The following is a 20,280-nucleotide window of genomic DNA, read 5'->3' on the forward strand; positions in this document are numbered from 1 at the left end:
AGACAGAGAGTTAGGGGGGACCCCTCAGCCCCCACTGATTCCCCGTCCCATGTTAATGTGAAGTGTGCATGTACAAGTGTGAGAGAGTTGTGTGTTTATGTCTACAATGCATTAAAATTAGTGGGTGCAGATCGAGTATGAGGGCCCCACCACTGGCAGATGGCAGAGTCCCCCATCCCCCTCCCTGCACCCCAAGGCCCTAATGTAGCATGGACTGTGTATATAACTAAAGTGCAAAAAGCAGGTGAACAGTCGAGGCACGGGCACCCCACCGCTGGCAGACGGCAGAACCCCACCTGCCTATACCCACCTCCTCAGCCCTAGTGTCATGTGGTGTCTAATGTGCAAGTAAAACCTCCCCACTGCCCCTCAAAGCTCTAGTGTTGTATGAAATGTGGTGTCCGGCCCAGGGGAGCAATAAGGGCGTGCAGGAGTGGGCCCCCCCCGGCACCGGGGCCAGATCCCCGACTGGCCCCGATTAGTCCTCATCCCCGACCCCACACAACCGGCAGGGGCGGCCAACCGAGGGGGTTCAGGGGCGCCACATTAACAATTATTAATAAACATTCCACTATACATCTCAAAATTTAGCACACTTAATTCATTATCTTTGATACTGTTTCAAACATTTAATGTTCCCCAAACAGCAGCAGAAGAACCACAGCTTCATCTTCCTTGTATTTTGGCTCTTCTCTGTGTCAAGAGCTCTACAAGCTCAACTTTAATATTAATTTTCCACCACTTCTACATCTTCTATCTATACCAGACCCACATCTATCTCTACACCGCCAGTTTCCTCTCTGAAGAGTCTCAGAAACAATGCCAGCATTGCCTATCACTCTCACACCCTCCCCTCCCTTACACCAGTCCGTCACACCTCCCAGTCCCCCCATAACCTCCCCAGCCTGGACAGTGGGGGGTGTCGCTGGTGAGCACTCCTCCAAACCTTTCCTCTCTCCCCAGTCGATCACCTCGTCCCACAGGTCCCAGGCTCCCCAGTGCTGGTCGTTGGTCCAGGAAACAGCTTTCGGAATTTTCATTCTGGTTAACATAATTAACTAGCCGTCTGTGATACTCTCAAAGCCAAACTAGACACTGTATTTTCAACGTACTCCAGACATTTGCTAAATGCTATTCACCAAGAATGCCTATGGAAAGGGATGGAGCCTTCATTGGCTGCTCGTGGCATCGAGGCTACTCCGATAGAAGCGGCCAAATTGCTAAAACTGTTTCACAACCTATACAGTAACGCTGGCGAAATCAGGACGCTGCTTCGGTACGTTATAACATCGCCATGGTAATGAACCCAGCAAACGGTTAATCTTACTTCAACAACATGGGACATTTAAAAAGTAAACGTATAGGGGCTCTTTTCAGAATAACATCTTCAGATGAAACGCATTACGACAGACCGGATGAGTAAAACCAATCATATCAACCATAAGGCTTGTTGTTTTTAAGTTTAACACAATTATTTTCTCTTACAATTTAAATATAAACAATCACATTACGAAAAATGGCCACAGCATCTACAGTTTAAGCTACTAATTTTAAATATATTTCAATTATATTTTGCGGCAATATTTGCATGAACTATATCACGACATACAATGAAATATATAATTAACTATGCTAACAAAACATAATCTGAAGAAATAGCAAGAAACATAGGAAGAGATGCTTCTCACCGCTGCGCCATCGCTCTGTCAGAAAGTTTATGTTCAAACTGCACTGATTTTGTTTCTATGGAAACCAGCGAAATTTTTCATTGGTCGAAAGGATGAAGATATGTACTGACGCCATTTTCAACGAATGAAAACGAGAATTAATTGTCAGGGCGGGACGAATTTGAAGGTGAACCAATCAATAGTAGTATGTTTAGCTCGTGCTTGTTTTGGCTGAGCGTGATTGGATTTGTTGATCTAACCGCCTTCAAGCCCGTAAACCATGTATCTACTTGTCAATGGGAAACCACGCAGTTCTGTCTATAAATACTGACTGTAATTTTTTTATGACATTATGTCTTTGCTACGCAGTATTACGGTAATGCGTAATACCGCGATGTTTGGGGTGCCCCGCTGTTTTTTTTCCACAGCTGGTGAACGCAATTAGCATTTTAGCCACGTTGGTAGGTACGCTTTTGAGAAAGAACACTATAGTTCTTGTTATTCACATTCTGTGTCCTGGTGTTTTTAATTTCTCATAATGTGAACAAAGATATGTCATATACAAGTTTTTTGAGAGACTAAATTTTGGTTTGATTTATAATTTATTTAATGGTAAATAAAGTTCTTATATAGCTATTTTAGAATTAGTGCAGTCTTTCGTTTAGAATTAGCGCAATATTCTTAAAAACTGCATGTTCAAACCAAACGCCATGCCATAATAACTGCTTTACAGATATTTCATTCAGTAATCTATGGAGGGTATACTGTAGGTAGGCCTGTTTGTGTGTGTGTGTGCGCGCGTTTGGGTGGGTGGTTATGTACATAGTGCTATAAAAACATGTTATTTTGACTTTGTAGGGACATGTTTTCGTTCCCGAAAGTAAGAAGATACTGAATTTTATTAAATTCTTTGAATGCAGCCAAAGGAATAATTCAAAAAGTCTTGCATTTTATTTGGTTGCTTACTGTTACTGCTTGGTAACTACTGCAATGTTTAAGGTTCCCATAGTTAGGATTGGGGTTACGCCCATACAAATGAATGGAGAATCCCCACAAAGATTCAAATACCTACTCTGTGTGTGTGTGTGGATTAGGTGTATATTACATTGTGGGGACCAAATGTCCCCCACAATGTGACAAAAACCTGTTATTTTGATGTTTTGGGGGGCATTTTCAGGTACTCACAAAGATCTGTAAATACAGTCAAAAAACTAAAAATGCCAAAAGTCTTGTTTTTGGTTTGGTTACATATGGTTAAGGTTAGGGGTTGGTAGGGGTTAAAGTTGTCATGTTGGGATTACAGTTTTCCCCATAGAAATGAATGGAGAGTCCCCACGAAGATATAATTACACAGCTGTGTGTGTGTGTGTGTTGTGTGTGGTATCAGATCAGTCCCTGAGAGTTCAGTAGTCAGGCGCCATGTTTCTGAGTCTGGTTGTGGAGGCCTGAATGCTTTTCCAGATGCCAGAGTGAAAAGATTATGTGAGGGGTGGGTGCGGTCATCCACAATGTTGGTGGCTTTGCGGATGGAGCGTGTGATGTGAATGTCCATGATGGAGGGGAGAGAGACTCTAATAATCTTCTCAGCTATCCTCACTATCCGCTGGTCTTATGATCTGAGGCGAGGCAGTTCCCAAATCAGACCGTGATGCAGCTGCTCAGGATGCTCTCAGTAGTTCCCCAGTAAAATGTTGTGAGGATGGGAGATGGACTTTTCTCAGCTTCCGCTGAAAGTAGAGGTGCTGCTGTGCTTTCTTGACTATGGAGCCTGTGTTGAGACAAACTTGTGTGTTGTTTTTGTTTGTCACATAGTGTAAAAATTGCCTAAGGAATCAAAAATGTGGTTCCATGGGGTTCCAGACAGTGACCTTTTTTGGAGACAGTGAGACTAAATTTTATACCTAGGTGCACCAGTTATGACATTGGTCAGGTAGGCTGTGGTCTGTTAGTTGGTGACAAGTGGCTGGTGATCCATGCAACCCAAGCAGAAGTGAGCAGAACTTGTATCAGCCAAATAGACAGGAGAAAGCGGATTTTTCATTGGACTTCAGGACTCCTGAGTAACAGATAAAGACAGAGAAACAGCAAAGTTATGGAGAATCAGGAAGTAAGTGCCAGTCTGCGCAGATCTGAGGTCAGTGAGACACACATAAGGCTCCTCTGATGCTCCTCTTCATCCGCTGATGGGCCTCCAGGTGAGAATCACAAATCAAACATAATAACAACTGACACAAAGGCCTGAGGTCAGACCCTCTGTATGCAGCACACAGTGTGTCTGCAGTCTCACCCTCACATCGTGTATGATGACATTTCTGCTTTTTAGATTAAGTGCTTGTCTGAGAATAACTTCTGCATCATGCTAATTATTTAGCTGTTTCGTGCTCATGGGCAAAAGAAAAATGAGGATTAAGTTAAATATATCAGAAATAAATTTCTAATGTGGCTCAAGGCCACAGTAAAGTGGACCATCACATCAAGTAAGTACAAAACAGCCTTTACTAATACGCTAAGGGTTAAAACAACATATAAGATGTGCATAATCTGACAGTATATCAGCGTGAGAGCAAGGCTGGCCCTGGAAGTGGTGTGCATGCAATGGCAGAGCAAAGTTAGAGACACCCGCTAAAAACTTTCATTTCATCTCACTTGCTCCTTTCTTCTTTTTCCTTCTTTTTTTCCCTCCTAATCTGTCCATCCTCTTCGGCCAGCTCACCCACTGCAATACTTTACGGGTTAAAAATGAAATAAATACATTTTTTAAATTTAAAAAATGAAATCGATCAACATGAGAGGCCTATACAGAGTTTATAGAACCCCTCATGGTAAAGCAAACATGTTTGTCACAGCAGTGCATTCAGACCATGATTCTGCTAAAGCTGCCGGACAGGACAAAGGGAAAAAAAAAGAAGAAGGTGGGGGTCAGTGCAGCAGTGGGTAGTTCAGGTCCAGAATGTAAAAATCCAGACCAAGATTTAGTTTCAACCAAACAGCTGAGTACTCTGTATCAGTGTCATTCTTAAAGTCGTGTTTCAACTTCTGGCAAAGTTCTCCCAGGAGCCTATCTCTGTTGTATGTACAGTCGGCATGTAATTCATTCCTGCCCAGATCCCTGACAAACAGTTGGAGGCAGAATTACTTGTTATCAGAGTATGTGAATTTTTACACACACCAGCAGCTGTGACAGAATAAGATATTTCCTTTATACTGCTGCCACATAGTGGACACAAAGAAGACTGCAGTCAATTCTAAAATCAGTCGGTCAACATGCTACCACCACAGACTATAATCGGGAAGTGATCAAACTTCATGGAACAATATGAATATAAACAAACAGATGTAGTAAGTATATTGTGCAAAATGTATCTTCATCTTAACTACGCTGAATGGTGGAGTCCCAGAGTAAGTGATCCTCACCTGGAGGCCCATCAGTGAAGAAGAGGATGAAGAGGAGCATCAGAGGAGCCTTATGTGTGTATCGCTGACCTCAGATCTGTGGAGACTGACACTGACTTCCTGACTCTCCTTAACCTCACTGCCTCCCTTTTTGTGGGTTTTAAATGTTTAAAAATCATCCATCTATCTTTGATTTTCATAAACTGTTTGTGCACTGATGCATTTCCTGTCTATTTCTTGTCTGTAAAAAGGAAAACAGTTTGATGCTGCTGTTGTCCTGCTCTTCCCAGGAATAAATATTTTGATTTCATCTAGAATCTTATCATTTTAGAAACATGATTTCATAGCAAAATTATTGATAGCTGGTCTTCACAGTGAATCATTCATGCTCACAAACAAATTAATCAAATAAGTCTAGTTCTTTTCTAAACTGTTACTTCCTCATATTGCAAATGAGCAAAGAGCAGTGAAATCAGACTTATTCTGAAAAGCAGAAAAGTCGTCATACAGGATGTGAGTGTGAGACTCTGCAGAAACACTGTGTGCTACATACAGAGGGTCTGACCTCAGGCCTTTATTTCAGTCTTTATTATGTTTTATACAGTTTTAAAATGTCACTGCAGTAGGTCTTTTTCATATGTGTGGATCAGCACAAATCATGAGGTCCGTTAGGAAGGTGTCTGTATGACAGGGGTGGGGGTATCCTGGGGGGGGGGGATGGGTGGGGGCAAAGTCAGGTAATTCACTTCATCTGGGTCTTATCAGCAGTCCTGTGTTTCTCTCAGCACCACAATGATGTTTCACACATAATGGGGTCCGTGGGCCTCCTCAGTTATATTCAGGCTTTCAAAGTTCTTCAATCATAAAAAGTCACATGGATCTGACACTCTGACACTGTTATATTAATTTGTTTAAATTCATTGAAAATACTATATATTACAGCTAGTATTTGGATCCGTCTGCTCTTTATCCGTTCCTCACTGGCATACCTGGGTCTTTGTGCAGTGCTTTCCGGAAGCATCAGAACCATTCATAAGGGAATCTATGTGTGGCTGCCCTCTAGTGGATACACAAAATTCGGCTACTTAAGTAGCTTGACTATATTTCCCTCCTAGTTTAGTTTAGTTCCTAATTTAATTTAACAGATGAAACTGAAGGCAGAGCTGGAAATTAGTTTAGTCATGACTTCAGAAGTTACGCTGACATGGGATTCTGTACAATCAGAGATGAAGCTGCTGGATGGGATGGTCATCGCCTGCTTTTTCTGACTGATGTAGGTCTGGATGTAAAGTTACAAACTGCTTAATGTGTATCAATCTGTTTTATAATGTTCACACAAAAAAAGTGCTTTTAATGTGTCTGCACCTTGTATCTCCCACAATGTGCTTCTGCATTTGATATCTTCTTGACTTGGGGATAAAGAGATTTAACTGGATGGATTTTACTTTTGTGAAGCACTACAGTCCAAAGCTGAACTGATTGTTCAAAGCTTTTTGGTTTTTAAGCAAAACTACTTCATTTAATTTATCTGAAACCCACTTTGCGCCTTTCTAGACTCAACAAAGCATCATTGCCAACAAAATAAGTGAGTTACAGTTAAATCAGGTAAAGAAGTTTCATTTGGAATTTACTGATCCAGGTTTTCAGTACCACGGACACCAACTAGACTTACTGTCATTTAATGGGAGTGAAAGCAGAAACCAATAGATCACACAGGGATATTTTCATTTGATGGTGTCTTTCTTTTTACTTTTGATATGCCGTCTTCCTCCTTAGCTGATATGTGAGGCTGCTGTCAGCTGAGACAAGCTGGTGTGATTTTACGCAGAGTGATAAGTGGGCAGTCCTGTTTTCGTGTGTTACATTTTCATTTGATGTTGGCCAATATGTATGTGGTACTGTTTCCTCCTTAACTGACATTCACAGGCTGTTGTTAGCAGAGACAAGCTGGTGTATTTGTACTGCAGATTGAAAAGTGGGCGTTCCCGATTACATCACTCTTTTAAAGAGTCCCTGATTGGTGGGCTCTGACGAGGAGGGGTGACCTAAAAACTCCAAACCATTTATCCCTCCATCCATCCATCCATTTTCCAAACCGCTTATCCTACTGGGTCGTGGGGGGTCCGGAGCCTATCCCGGAAGCAATGGGCACGGGAACAAACCTGGATGGGGGGCCAGCCCATCGCAGCCAAACCATTTAAGTTTGTGAAATTCATTTTTAATAATTACCATCCATCCATCCATCCATTTTCCAAACCGCTTATCCTACTGGGTCGTGGGGGGTCCGGAGCCTATCCCGGAAGCAATGGGCACGGGAACAACCCTGGATGGGGGGCCAGCCCATCGCAGCCAAACCATTTAAGTTTGTGAAATTCATTTTTAATAATTACCAATTTCAGAAAAATATGAAATGTTTTGTAAAGTATCAATTTATTAATCATGTATTTAAACAAATTATGACCAGTATAAAAGACACATACAAAACTGTACAAAAGTCTTGGGCTGTCGAAGAAAATGATGTTCAAATGATCTTCATCTTGGTCTAGAATTATAATATTTTGTCCGTCAAAGTGTGGCAGCCCAGTCATTTCAAAATCTCTTCTAAAGTTAGTAAAACATTTGCACCAACCATCCAATAGACCTATATCTTTTTATAACACAACTCCTATGGCTAATCAATGCATCATTAACATTTTGTCACGGGAGACGGCAGCGATCGCGGGCAGGCGGGTAAGAAGCAGGCAGACAGCCGAGAATCAGGGCAAACGAGGGGTTTAATCTCAGGGACGAGGGCACGAACATCAACTGACATCAATGACGGACAAAGGACTCGGGTAAGACACGGACTGAAATACACAGGACTGAGCAAATTAACTAGATACAGCTGGGTACAATCGGGAGAAAACACGTGGGTAATCAGGGGGCGTGGCACACAGGAGGAGCGGACGAGCCGGGCATGACACATTTGTTTAATTAAATTAATTAATTAAGTGAGCTGGTGGCAGAATTTAACAAATACATGGAATGGCTGGGGTGCCCCTGAGGAGAGGTTTAGGATCCAAAGCGTGGTTCATCTAGCGATCCAACAAGGCATCAGTAACTTTATGGAGAAAAGAAGAAATTCTTGTTAGTTTTTATTGTGTCACTTTTAATTTGCATATATTTTTATGATAATTGTGTTTTTGTTCTGAGCAAATATACACAACCCAATTAAATAGCATTAAACGTTTTCTTTGATGGCCCAAGACTTTTGCATAGTACCATATTTTTTCAGAATCAAGAGACAATTTAATAAAAACCAGTCTTACCTTCACAAGATAACGATTATTAAACATTAACCAGCAGGTGGCAGCAAAGCACTTGTGAATAAGTGGCCAATACGTGGTTGTACAGGTTGCCAGCAGATAATCATCCCCTCTGTGTTTAACTGACTCTCATGCTATGACTGTACAGACTGAGCAGGGCCGAGTGAGAGAGGCTTCACTGCAGTTAGCATAACCGTTTATTTTACAGCTCGTCTGACTCATTCTGCTCCACGAAGGTCATCTCCTCTGCCAGCTTCCTCTGATCCAGGGAGACCCTCTGCTTCTCTCTGATTGGTTCCTGCTTTCTACAGGAGGTCCAGTGCAGCTGAATGGTGATGATGGTGCAAATCAGGTAAAACACACCAGTCCCAGCTTTCAGTACAGCATCCAGAACCTGCTCCCACCTGTGAGACATATAATACACCAGTGTGTCTGTCAGTCACACATATCACATTTAAACCTGAAGAACAAAACAGTGAATCTGTTCTGACTGAAGTAAAACCACCTTGATAATCGACAGCAGCACCGATCAGCTCAGTCCTACATACAGAGCCAGCTGGACCAAAGAGCTGAATAAGAGGGTGGATGTGAACAGTAAAGTCTTACATGCTTTATAGAAACACGGTACAGCCACATCGGTACTATTACACAGGACACATGTGAGGAACAGGAGACATTAACAAAGAGCATGAAAATAGCTAGAGATTATCACACAACATGTTACACTATTTTGTAAAAACAGGCCTGCAGTCATTCCCCAGCAGCACAGGGCAGAAGGCAAGGGCTCACCCTGGATGGGATGGGATCTCAAGTTTATTATTAAGAAAATCAAATAAAAAATATTTTTTTCCCTTAAAATTAAAATGACAGTTTCCCATTACTGTGTGATCAGGTAAATGCTGCTAGCTGGACCCCCACACTACTGTAAATGCTGCTGAATGCTTACCTCCGTTTTTCATTATCCCCTCCTTCTTCATCATGTGCAGAGAAAAGGAGAGCAGTGGAAACAGGAGAAAGGATAGTTAATAAAAAGCAGGGTTTGCACTGTCGCCTCACTCCTCTGGCACGTGTACTCAAGTCTTCGCTGGAGTTCCGTGTGTATGGAGTTTGCATGCTCCCCCTGTGTCATTGTGGGGTTCCTTCCAGGGACTCTGATTTCCCCCCACAGTCCAAAAACATGCTGAGGCTAATTGGAGTTGTCAAATTGCTGGTAGGTGTGCTTGTGCGAGGGAATGGAGTGTGAGCGTGTCCTGCAATTGGTTGGCACCCTGTCATGGGACGTTCCCTGCCTTGCGCCCATAGGGACCCTGAATTAGACAAGCAGTTTCAGACAATGGATGGATGCAGCACTGGAACAGATATTACAGAGTACAATTGTAACACTGGTCTACGCTGCAATGAAAAACCACCTACAGACATGTTAGTCAGTCTGCACACCATTAGTAACAATTCATCCTCACAAAGATGAAAAAATGCCTGAATTATGTTGCAAGCTACATGGATTTGTCTGGATTTGTATACATAACAAGTGACTGGCTGTATGTCTGTGGAAAATGCTGTGATTTTTGTCATATTACAGACTGATCATAAACTAGAAGACACACATTCAATATTAAAGACACCAATTAGCCTGACTGTGCGTTTTTGGATTGTTGGAGGAAACCCACACAGCATGTGGAGAACATGCAAACTCCACACAGACAGAGCAGAAGCCAGATTCAAACCCCTAAACATGGATGCGTGAAGCAACAGCGCCGCCTACTGGACCACCGTGCCACTATCATTGAAACAATAATCCCAATAAATAACTCTGTTTCACAACAGCTGATAAATAGGGGATTATCCCCACAAAGAAGCACAAACCCCTTCGTGAGTGAAACTGCTGGGTTGATTAGTATGTATCTATTTATATTCAAGCATAAATAATTCACAGGCAGATTTAAATCAATTACTTATGTTTAACAGTAATATGAACTGGAATCTGCAGGATTCCAGCAGCACACCAATACCAGCCAGTGTCCTTCCTCTCCAGCCCACTCATTGTCACAATGAAGGTTTTATTTTCTGTGTCATCCCTGATCAGGACAGGCCTCCCATGCAAACTCACTGATCTCTCTGATGCACAGGAGCCCCCAATCTTACACCACATCCTTTGTCTTTTGTTGTTTCCATAGTAACACTGACACTGTCTCCATCCACACCCGTCACCTCCTGTTTGTCCACTGTCAGCCCTGGAGGACTTCAACACACAGGTAAAACACTCAAAGATTTGCACAGCAATGAAATGTTTATGAATATCAGCCCATTACAACATACATACTGTATGTAAATGTTTGGCCAATAAACTGACATTTTTTAACATATTGCTTATCATATTTAACCTCATGAAGTCGCCCGATTTAGCTGACACTGTTACTTCTTCCAAGTCTCGTTTATCATATTGAATTAAATTAAAATGCAGATTTTTAAAATATTAAAACATTTTTTCCATCAGTGTTTGTGTTAAGGTCCTTCCTTTTTGACTCAGTGACATGTTACATACTGTGCATCTCATTGGCTACAGTCTGCAGTACAGACATCTTACCATCAGTGACTGACAGATTAACCTGATCAGAGAGGCTCCACTGATCTTCACACCACACCAGTACCGATCGGAGTCCTCAGCTGTCAGATTGTTGATGGTCACAGTGAAGACTCGCTGGTCAGGATCATCTCTGACTCACACTTTACCCTCCAGTGGAGAGTCAGTGTGTACTATGGGAGTACATGACCTCACATTATACCCTCTGCACCAGTATTTCACATGAGTTTTATATCTGTCACCATAGGAACATGGGATTGTTACAGATCATCCTCTCTGTACACAGGCCCATTTCACTGTAGACACACTGTCAGCACCTGTGGGGAAAATAATTAACTGAATAAGGATTTTCCATCTCATGACATCTCTAAGTAATTATGCTTGGTTTGTGTAATACTTAGATTAGGTCATGTGTAATTAACAGAACAGTGATGATGTATAGAAGTCAAAGACCATCATTTTACTATAAGAACAAGGAAAACAAAACTAGTGTCTGATCTTGGGAAGGGCTTCAGCAGGATGTGGGATCGGGAATCTGAGCCTGGCAGTGTGCTCTAGGGTCTGAGAGGAAAACCAGGACCTTAAATCCCTAGTAAAAGGCCTAGATGAGGTGAATGAATGGGCTTGTCACTGTGTGGGATGGCCACACCCCTTAAGTACTATGGCCTTACTTGTAAACATATCCAGTCCTGTGATACAGGCCCTCTCATATTCCCTCTATACATGCTTCCTTTGCGCTCTATTTGTGAACGTTATTATGTAAAATATCATTGCTATGCTGGTGATACGCAGCTCTATCTGCCATTAAAACCTGGTGACTGCTGCTCTCTGGTGGCCCTTTCTAACTGTCTGGAGGATATTAAGAACAGGACAGCAATGACTTTCGTCCAGATTAATGAAAACAAGACAGAGGTAATGAGTTCTGGTCACTGTTCATGATCTCAGAGAACAATTAGGGCCTCATTCAGAAAACTTCCAGTCACATACTAAAAATCTTGGTGTCATCTTTGATTCATCACTGAGTTTGATAAACAAATAAATGCTGTTGTGAAGGGGTGTTTCTGTCAGCTGAGTTCAATAGCCTGGCTTAAACCACACCTTTCAGCCAAAGACCTGGAGAGTTACTCCTGCTTTTATCCTGATTGGGTTACTGCCGTTCTCTGTACCCAGGTTTACCAGAAGCATCTTTATTCTGACTACACCTTGTTCAAAACGGTGCTACCAGGCTCTCAACAAAAAATAGACACCAAATTTCCCCTGTGTTGGCTGCATTGCATTGGCTACCTGTTAAGTTTTGAGAATTTCTGAGAATACAGTTTAAAGATTTCTTATTTCTTTCTAAGGCGATACATGGCATAGGTCCCCAGTCCGTCTCGGAGCTAATTCAGCCTTACACCGCTTCTTATTAGATGCATCTCTGTACTGACCCTGCACACACAGGAACACATTTTATTTATCTATTTAATCTGACTATTCTGCTTTGCACATCATGTATTTAACATTTATAGTGATTTTATATTTATTACTAGATTATTGTATAACTTTTGCACTGTTTTTTGAACTTGGTTGTTGCTTAGTCTTGTTTTTCCATGGAGCACCATTATACCAAAAAGAATTCCTTGTAGGGTCAACCTACTTGGCAATAAACCACAGTCTGATTCTGATTATTTTTTTGTGTAACATTGTGTAACATTGGCCAATGTCTCTACTTTTACTATATATTTATATTATTTTGACCTACAGCACTTTGGCACAACATAGATTGTTTTTAAATGTGCTATAGAAATAAAAATAATTCAACTTGATATAGAAACATATTTCAAGTCATCCATCTTGCCGAGATGGGGGTTGCGCTGTGACCCCTGGTGGACAAATTATGCAGCAACAGCACTCATATCATGGTTGAAAGTTGTGTCTTCAGTCTCTCTGTTTCTTTTTAGTTATCATTAATTGGCCATTATAAACCAAATGCTGATAGCGATTTATCACAGACTCCTGCATTAATGAATTAAAATATTCATGATGAATAAAGAAGATGAATTGGCGCCCCGCGTACAATTGTAAATAGAAGGACCACGACAGGCACCCAACAAGCACCGAACCCAAATACACAGATGGGAAACACAATGTTGTCAGAAGCTGAACTGCGAAATGCAGATGCAGTGATAGATTTACACAAACTAAATACACGTTAGGAGCGGACAGGGTATACACACAAGACATGGGCAAAGTGTAAAGTGAGGTAGACCTTCAACAGCACGTCAGTCCATTGCAGGGCAATGGAAGCTGGAGAAATGCCATGTGAACAGCAGAAATGTGGTCATACAGGATGTGAGGGTGAGACTGTGTGCTGTATACAGAGGGTCTGACCTCACGGCTTTGTTTCAGTCTTTAGTATTGTGATGACATTGTGATAGCCCAGTGATAACTATACTGGATGGGTGGTACCCCTTCAAAGAGCAAGGGGAGATGGGATACCATTGTGGTATGCAAGCAGGTCCTCAGGGTTGTCACACATGTTTTTCTGAGGTGTACACTGCTGGTTGCTTGAGCCCCTGGATGAGACACTGGTCAGTGCCCTGCAGAATCGCTGTGGGCAGTGTGAGGACTTCTGCCCTCTCAGTTAAACAATAGGTGCAGGGACTGAGTCAAATGAGTCTCTCTGCATCCTGCTTAATGATATCAAGGGGTTGTGTAGGCGTGTCTGTGCTCACATGGCTCTATCAGTACAGAGTGAACTGGCCAGGGATCAGTTTATCTAGACACTTAACCCCAGATAGCTCACATTCAGACACAGCCAACCCCTCTGCGTCCCTAGACGAGGCCCTGGAACTGGCTTTGGAGAGAGAAATTGTGGGCAGCAAGGTGGCGGGGAACGAGGCGGGAGAAATCAACCAAGCTGTAAACGCCAAAGGGCTTGGAGGACCCAGGCCCTCAGGTTTACTTCCTGGAGGCAGACTGCCTGTAGGCTGACAGGCAGCAGCACCCCCCCCCACCCCTCAATCCTCAGACAGTGTCCCAAGTTCACTGCCACCCAGGGTTCCGCCAAGGGCACGCATAGCCGGGAAGATGTGGGCCAACAAGGTTAATTTCCGGAACTTCCTTGTTGACACCGGGGAGGTGGCCCTGCTGCCACCTGCTGCAGAGGTTGTGACTACGGATTGGACTCACAGAGGCAACTTCTGTCACATACCCACCATAGTGATGTGAGTCGCATGTACTGCCCTAGTCCATACAGGTTCCACTGCAACCCTGGTGAGACCAGACACTGTCTAGAACTGACATTGGTGCAGGTGAGAACAATGACTGGTGACCTGGCCCCTTTAAGAGGGACGGGGTTGTTCCCTTTTGACATGGGGGGTTTAGTTGTGAATAGTAACTATGTGGATGGCTGACATGCTCGATCCCTCCATCCTGGGCCTGAATTTCCCCCGGAGCACGGCATGTGTGCTGGACTTTGGGCACAACATGCTGAGATTCCCTGCGGTCCATGTGTACAGTGGGGCCGCTGGCCCCGCAGCCTCTGCAGCTGACTGCCCACCCCTTACTGCCACTGGGCCTGTACCTCCACATCAGCTAGAGATCCCTTCCTCTGCTACAGTCACATGGGCCCCTGAGCCCACATGTGTCCCCTCCAGTGTAGCGCTGCAGCCTCACTCACTTCACTGGAGTCTAACGGGGTTTATCAGAGCGACTTACCTGAAGCTGCCATTGGAGGAGCCCATGATGACCACACGGTTGCCCTTGTGCCACTGCAATCCCACTGCCCTGGTCCTCTACCTCACACCATTGATCCCCTGCCCCACCCATACGGTTGTGTGCCTCTTCAGGTTTGCAGCCTCCTCCTGCACTGAGCGGCCATTTCAGAAGTTTAATTATTTAATTATACAGTAATACACACGTTTCCAACCATTAAAAACATTATCCAGACTTAAAGTCACTTGAATAAAAATATTTAAAAACTTGTTAGCATTTCAATATAGTATCTGGTTGGACTGTGTACTTCCTCTTTGTTTACATGGTTAACATAACACTCACAGCACAAAGTATGCTGTCCTCAGCATTCGTATCTCCGCAACATTCCAAAGATCCATCATAGGCCTTTAGTCTAAAAACAAGCTAAAATGGTCACTGAGAACCTTTGCGTCCATTGATTTCCATCAGCTGTGTTTGGAAAGTTCGAAAGAATTTCTGAGGCTACTGAACAGAGCCAGGGTTGCCAGCTCTCACCCATTTGGTGTGACACTCACACCTTCAGACTCTCACGCTCACGCAAGAAGACTTATTAAATCTTAGGGCAAATCTATATTATTTCATTATAAACCTAAAATTCGCTATATCAAATGCACTGGGGTACTTTGAAAACCCTGAAAACTATTTACAAGGTAATAAAACTGTTACGTACATGTAAATCTGTGTGCATACTTGTTTCAAACTGAAAATCTTATGCCAGCCAGCTAAACAAATTAGACAACCCTGCTACAGGCCTCTCTGTTCAGTTTTCGCTGAATGCTAAGGGTTCCCAGGCAAGCTACTGACCCTCCAAATTTCACAGACCTCTCGGCCACCCAGTAATCTGTAGCTTTAGTGCTGAAAGCCTGACAGTGAGTGTATCATGTGAGGCAGCTGTGGAAATACAGACTCTCGTCTGTGCCACAAAAAACCTTCTACAGCGGCAATGTGGGATCTGTGCTCTCCGGGAGCATAACTGCTCGGTACGGCAGCTCCAGCTCTGAGGGCCGCCGAGTCCCGCTGAGGGTGATACGATGCGCCCAGAGAATCACCAGGACAGAACTGCCGCCCTGCATAAGTCCCCGGGGCCTTATGGCCGGGACTGAGAGGCCGAGGAGAAGCTTCTACCCCCGGCCAGTAGGATCATTAACATCACAGATTAAAAGCTAAAATATGCTATAACTACAATCTGTACTTTAAACATTTCTACATATTTTTTATACATTTTCATCTTTACTTTTTATATACCTTTTATTGTTATATTTTCTTATTATCTTTCTGTAGTTTCAGTACTTCTTTTGTTAATTCACGTTGTTTAATTTTGATGTCCTTTTACTAGTGTGTTTATTACACCGACTGGAGTAACGACAATTTCATTTCGCTGCCAGTGTACCACTACATTTGTACGACAAATAAAAATCTTGAATTTATTGTGTTACCCCCATCACATTGTTTAATGTGTTCCTCATGAATTTCATTGTTTTTCTCAAAATAAACACGTATTCCAATTTTGGTTCTTGCAACACATTTCCAAAAAAGTTGGGACAGGAGCGATTTAGGGCCAGTAGTGAGGTAAATTGGTTAAATAATGATGTGATTTGAAACAAGTGATGTCAACAGGTGATTGTAATTATGATTTGGTACAAAAACAGCACAAATACGTGAGAAAATTATTGAAATGTTTAAAAACAATGTTCCTCAAAGAACGACAGGAAGAGATTTGGATATTTCACCTTCATCAGTGCATACCATAATTAAAAGATTGAAGGAATCTGAAGCAATTTCAGTGCGTAAAGGACAAGGAAGCAAGCCTAAGTTGAACTACCGTGATCTCCGATCCCTCAGCATCCCACTGCATCAAGAATCGTCATTCTTCGTCAATCGTCAATAAGCGATATGACCACATATGACTACTTTGGCAAACCTTTGTCAAGTACCACAATACGTAGTTACATCCACAAATGCCAGTTAAAACTGTACTGTGCCAAAAGCAAGCCCCATCTTAACAGTGTCCAGAAGCGCCGTCGGCTTCTCTGGGCTCAGAACGCATCTGAGTTGGACCATCACACAGTGGAAACGTGTACTGTGGTCAGATGAATCAGTATTTCAGGTATTTTTTGTGAGAAATGGATGCCGTGTGCTCCAGACCAAAGAAGAAAAGGATCACCCATACTGTTACCAGCAATAAGTCCAAAAGCCAGGGTCTGTCATGGTATGGGGTTGTGTCAGTGCCCTTGGCAAAGGTAACTTGCAGTTCTGTGATGGCACCATTAATGCTGAAAAGTACATAGAGATTTTGAAGCACAATATGTTACCTTCAAGAAGACATTTTTTCCAGGGACGCCCATGCATTTTTCAACAAACAATGCGAAACCACATTCTGCACACATTACAAAGTCCTGGCTGTGGAGGAAGAGGGTATGGGTACTTGACTGCCTGCAGTCCCGACCTGTCTCCAATAGAGAATGTGTGGTTCATTTTGAAGCGCAATATGTGACAACGAAGACCCCGTACTGTTGTCTGCTTTAAGACTTGTTTGCAGGAAGAATGGGACAAAATTACACCTGAAACACTACATCACTTGGTGTCTTCAGTCCCTAAATGCCTGTTAAGTGTTGTGAAATGGAATGGCGACATTACAAAGTACTAAATGCTTTACTGTCCCAACCTTTTTTGAAATGTGTTCTAAGAACCAAAATTGGAATACGTGTTTGAAAAAGAACAATGAAATTCACGAGGAACACATTAAATAATGTGCTGTTGTATTGTTTTCAATGTAATACAGGTCAAAGATAATTTAACAAAGTGCTGTTTTCAGTTTGATTTTCATTTTACATACCATCCCAACTTTTTCTGATTTGGCGTTGTAAAATGTGAACACAAAAGCTTTTTTTGTGTGAACATTATAAAACAGATTAATTCGTATTAAACAATTTGAAAGACATAGACATCTAATATGTGTGTGTCTGTGAGAGAGAGCATTTCAATTAATGCCTATAGTTCAATATTTGTTATAGGTGCTGAATTTCATGGTCATCATTTTGGAAAAAAAGCTACCTAAACCATACGGGACTTAGAAATGGGTTAAAACTGACAGGACGATACCAGATATCAAATTGTATAGTTAGGATGAATGTACTGTTAAACAGCAGCACCATTGGAGGAGTCATGCATGGTGAGGCAGGGGGATATCTGTACATTAATGGGCGATGCATTACTGGGGATCTTTGGCGCCACCTTTTGACCAGTTACAGTCGTCATCAACATTAAAAAAACATTTCCATTTCCACTGCGTGAAAAAACAAATTGCACCCTATTTATAGAGTGGGAGACTACTTTTTGCAAGGATTTATATCTCCTGAAATTGCTTCTTCACAGATAAGCACCAGAATGTTCTTTTCCCAGATGGTAGTAGGGACAAAATCTCCTACCACTGATAATTCTGACCATACACAAATTTTTATTTTTCTGAGTCTTGCGATTTTACCGTATCAAAAATAACCAGTAAATCCTATTATTATCCTGCTACCCCCCACTCTACCAAAACTCATGAAATGATACATTTGGAGGAGGAAGATTTCTAATTGATCCTTTATACCCACCAACCAGACCAGTATAAGAAGCTGTACGATGTAAAGCCTCTTTAAATGGGTACAGACTACTTCCGTTTATTGTAATAAGTATCTCATAAATTTGACTTTACACTTTTGCATGGTATTGATAGATTTTGAAAGTTAATTACTTAACACAATTCTTATTAAAATTGTTCATATATACAACCTGAATGTCTCAAGGTAGCACATTAGTACAAAAGACGCTGTATGATGTATTATTGTAGCAGTCAGATGTTATTTTAACCAATGTACAGGTTTACCTTTAATTTAATTCTACAAACATAATCAAAATCACTTGTGAAAAAGACATTTAGTCATTTACTAAGGCAGATACAACCTGTGGAAGCACAGCTAAAAGCATACCATCACCCATTATAGAGTGACCCATTGTCTTTGTAACTGAGTAATCACAACTAAGTGCAATTTACTATAATGAAACTGTACACAGAAACTGTAAAGGCAAAGGTAATTTATTATGATGAAATGCTTCCAAAATGCCCAGTGTGCTTCAGCGTTTCTCCTTTTCTCCAGTCGTCGACAGGTCCTGTGTTTATTAGGTGATCTGTGATGTAGGAGATCCTGAGAATGGCTGCTGCTCCAAGGATGATTGGCAGGTGGCTTTTCCCAGGAACAGCGGGCTGGAGATGTAAAGGTGGGATGGAGAAAATAAAGTGTAGGGGAATACAGAGTACAAACAACCATAAGAAACACACGGCCCATGGCCATATGTCCACAAGACAAACCATCCGCCCAACCCGAGAGGGAGCCCACGAGGGACTAAGGGGGGCCCAACCCCTGTAAAAGGAGGTCCGCAGAGGGGGGACAGACAGCGAGCCCCCCAGTCCCTCCCGCAAGCCCTCCACCGAGGGAAGCGGGTCCAGGGCCAAAGGGCCCCATCAACCGGGAACACTCCCCTGGCGGACGGTCCCCCCAGTCCGCTCCCCGGCAGGACGGATCACCGCCCACTGTAGCGACCCGGCACGTCCCCCCCCCTCCCCGACACTGCAGGATGATCTAAGGGAGACCCATACAAACAAAGTGCACCCCCCCCCCCCCCACCACCCAGGAGCGGACCTGCGTCAACTGGGGAGCGGCAGACCCCCCGCCCAGCCCAGACCGAACCCTACAATTCGCCTAGAAGGGCTCAGAGCATCCCTAGATACCCCGGACCGCCTGCCAGGGCCCCACCACGGCGCAGCAGAGCCAAGGACCACCCAGCCCGCAGCCCACAAGAGGAGACGGCCCACACCGGCCAGGGCCATCTTCTACCTGCCGGGCCACCCCACACGCGCAGGGCCAGAGACAGAGAGTTAGGGGGGGACCCCTCAGCCCCCACTGATTCCCCGTCCCATGTTAATTGAAGTGTGCATGTACATGTGTGAGAGAGTTGTGTGTTATTGTCTACAATGCATTAAAATTAGTGGGTGCAGTTCGAGTATGAGGGCCCCACCACTGGCAGATGGCAGAGTCCCCCATCCCCCTCCCTGCACCCCAAGGCCCTAATGTAGCATGGACTGTGTATATAACTAAAGTGCAAAAAGCAGGTGAACAGTCGAGGCACGGGCACCCCACCGCTGGCAGACGGCAGAACCCCACCTGCCTAAACCCACCTCCTCAGCCCTAGTGTCATGTGGTGTCTAATTTAGCACTAGAACTGCCATATCTACGCGTATTTTCGCAAATTCCCTGGGCCTAACACCTACTAGCATCCCTGCTGAGAGTTTCTTGGGCCATTGTCCTCCTGCTTTTGTTGTGCAAACACACCCATTACCTGTGAGGCCTGGCACATTTGCATTTTTTACTCAGAGCTAGCTCAAATCCAAGGCAGGCTAAACCTCTGTGTGTGACATGGAAACCTTCACAAAAGTCTTGCCATATCTATACCAAATATCCCACACACTGACTGACCTGCAAATATGAAAGACAGCACATTCACAAAATATATGGAACACAAGTCTGTGTTATTTATAAAAAAAAATTGAGTGTTT

At 43.1% G+C, this 20,280-nt stretch overlaps 1 long non-coding RNA gene across 1 annotated transcript in view; it reads left to right on the forward strand.

The window, feature by feature from the left end:
* The window catches only part of LOC125728544 (uncharacterized), a 44,831-nt gene extending 33,818 nt beyond the window's left edge, over nt 1-11,013 (forward strand). The window contains exon 3 of the long non-coding RNA XR_007389172.1: nt 10,929-11,013. This is a non-coding gene — a long non-coding RNA (uncharacterized LOC125728544). The remainder of the gene's footprint in view (nt 1-10,928) is intronic.
* Nucleotides 11,014-20,280: the final 9,267 nt, after the last annotated feature.

Source organism: Brienomyrus brachyistius, unplaced genomic scaffold (assembly GCF_023856365.1).
Source record: "Brienomyrus brachyistius isolate T26 unplaced genomic scaffold, BBRACH_0.4 scaffold308, whole genome shotgun sequence".
Lineage (NCBI taxonomy): Eukaryota > Metazoa > Chordata > Actinopteri > Osteoglossiformes > Mormyridae > Brienomyrus > Brienomyrus brachyistius.